General features: G+C 47.1%; 1 protein-coding gene across 27 annotated transcripts in view; it reads right to left on the reverse strand.

The window, feature by feature from the left end:
• UBE3B (ubiquitin protein ligase E3B) overlaps positions 1–2,364 on the reverse strand; it is a 59,298-nt gene extending 56,934 nt beyond the window's left edge. For 2 of the 27 annotated variants that reach the window (XM_005670731.4, XM_084995543.1), the window contains exons 1-3: positions 2,231–2,364; positions 518–587; positions 341–373 (exon numbers count right to left, since the gene is read on the reverse strand). The gene's annotated coding sequence lies outside the window, so the exon portion shown is untranslated. Of the gene's footprint in view, positions 1–340; positions 374–513; positions 588–1,893 lie in introns of all 27 variants that reach the window. The other 25 variants (XM_013982966.3, XM_084995549.1, XM_084995538.1 and 22 more) reach the window with 19 other exon arrangements.
• Positions 2,365–2,707: the final 343 nt, after the last annotated feature.

Here is a 2,707-nt window from a genome sequence, read left to right on the forward strand (position 1 = left end):
GAGATAGTCCCTCAAGGGGGGGTGGGTTAGGGTGGGAGGACGGAAGAGGGAGCCTCTTCCCAAGAGAAAAACAGGAGGTTGCATGCAAACTATGACTACATAGCTGTAACACTATCTCCAAACATTCACTTCTCCCAGGGGGCCGGGCACGATAAGATCCCTTCTTCAAGGTTATCATCCCCTCAGCAACACTATATAGTGGTTTCTGTTTACACCTCATAATGGTCTATACTTTGCAGTTTTTTGAATTCTTTCTTATTCACCTCCTCTACTGACATAATGTCTATTACGGTGCAACAATCAAATAGAAACACATCAGAAGTATTTATCAAGTACTTACTCTGATAAATGTCCTGGAAGATCAAAGGAAAGGCTGTGTGTAGCAGAAAAAGCCTTGAATCAGATCAGGTAGCCCTTGGTTCTTTTAGTTCTGATTCTATGTCATTTGGCCAAGTTACCTATCCTCTCTAGGCCCCAGTTTCCTTATCTATAAATTGAGGATAATAATGGTACCTACCTCCTAGAGTTACTAAAAGGATTAGATGAAAATTTGCCCCTCTTGTATCTCGATTTAGTCATCCAGGACACTGTTATTAGAATTAAAAGGAAAATATTCATAAGGAGTATCTATCTGAAAGCAGATGGCATGTAAGTGAGCTTTATTGTATTGTCCTTAAGAACTTTACAATCCAGTTAGGGCGACAATGGTGAAAGATTAGGTAACAAGGGATTGGTGATAACCAAGATGGTCTGAAAAGCCAAAAGAAACATACTGAGTACCCACTGCCCTGTCAAGTCCTTTCTTTGTGATCTCCTGTAAGAAAGGACAACCCTTTGAGATCATTTACTATCTCCCACAGTCCAGGTTAGACCATTAGTAAGGGACAGAGTCAAGATTTTAATACTAAGACAGGACTCTTTTCTACTTCTACATTGCCATAAGACTGTTCAAAATCAGTCTCTGCTGGGTGAGGCCAACATGATAGAGAACCGTGAAAGAGCATGACACTTCAGCAGTATTGTCCAAAGGTGAAACACCATAAATACCAACTGCTGCCCAAGACCTAGAGAATTCTCCACTCATGGTGGAAACGACTGGCCAGCCAGGTTGAATGACCATAACCATCTGTTAAGAGTGGACCATGTATCAGACATCTATAGATATTTAACCACCTTCTGTTTTTCCAAAAGCTCTGTCAGATCTCAAGAGTCTAATTTTCTTAAGAATAAGCAACAGGACTGTTAATAGTAATAGCTATCATTTATTGAAGGCTACAACCTATGTAGGTGCAGGCTATTTTTTTTTTTTTTTTTGGTCTTTTTTTGCTACTTCTTGGGCTGCTCCCACAGCATATGGAGGTTCCCAGGCCAGAGGTCTAATTGGAGCTGTAGACACCAGGGGATCCAAGCCGCATCTGCAACCTACACCACAGCTCACAGCAACGCTGGATCATTAACCCACTGAGCAAGGGCAGGGATCGAACCTGCAACCTCATGGTTCCTAGTCGGATTCATTAACCACTTCGCCACACCGGGAACTCCCCTGCAGGCTATCTTCAATCCCACCTTCACACAGAGAAGGGACATGTCTTGCCAGAGCTCTCTAGGTCCCTGAATTTGAATCCACTCCTAACTCCAAAGGATCATTTATTTTAAGTGAAATACCGAAGACCCAGGGACCCTCCTATTCACAGAAGGCAAAGAAAAGTCGAGAATGTAAGGCTGCCTGTGGGGCTAAGTTAGATCACTACCAAGTTTTTCTTTATTGATATCATTAACACCAGCTGCTTTTATTGAGAGCCGAGTGTCAGGCACAGTACTAAAATTTGAATTACACATCACCCTCTGTGGCACGAGCTCATTATTCCATTTTACAGAGTTGGAAAGTAAGGCTCAGAGAGGAGAGGGAATTTACCCAAGGTCAGAATAAGTAGGATTCAAACTCCGGTTTGGATGACTCCTGAGGCCCGGCGTCTTTTCTCAGCATCAACAACGACAATAACAAGTCTTTTCCACCCAGGATAAGTCCGATTATAAAGGCCTATTGTCCCAGAGGTAAAAAGGACTCGAAGAGACACCCTTGGAGCCCGAAAGCTAGCCCCCAGCACCTGCCCCTCCGACCAGGCAAAGCAGGGACTCGGGCCTCCGGGCCACCTCCCTCCAAGTCCCCGGCCCCAGCCCCCGGAGAACCCAAGACCCTGTCCCCACTCGCTACCCGCAGGCCATAGACCTTTATCCGCTCGAGGCCCCGGTGCTAGAGGTCGGGGCCGCAGTGACCACAGCTTCAGCCCCAAACTGCCGAGCTGTACCAGACCCGGGGCAGCGGCCGCGGCCAGACCGCCATCTTGCCCCGGGGTGTTCTCCATGAGAGTTCCGTCGGGAAACAGCTATTCGGTTCCGGGAAACGAAAGTTCCTTAGAGCTTCTGCGTTCGGGAAGGAAAACCTCCATACATCGTGTCCGCCTCTCTGTAAGCTGGCAAAATAGATGATTCAGGAGCAGGATAAATTCCTGACTCGTCCGAGAAGAGATGCAGCGTATTCGAACCGAGGAATTTGGAAGGAAGGAATCCTATATCTGGGGGTACACCGGATCCTTTAGGAAAGTGCCCTCTGCGGGGCGGAAGGAGGGTGCAGAGAGCGGAAGTTCCCGCCCCGGCCCCACCTCCGCCCCCGGCTCACGCGAACTGGGTGTTTCCTGTCTCTTTC

This window comes from Sus scrofa, chromosome 14 (assembly GCF_054392235.1).
Source record: "Sus scrofa isolate SSC_HxYL_T2T_F1_AM1 chromosome 14, Sscrofa_HxYL_maternal_Yorkshire_Landrace_v2.0, whole genome shotgun sequence".
NCBI lineage: Eukaryota > Metazoa > Chordata > Mammalia > Artiodactyla > Suidae > Sus > Sus scrofa.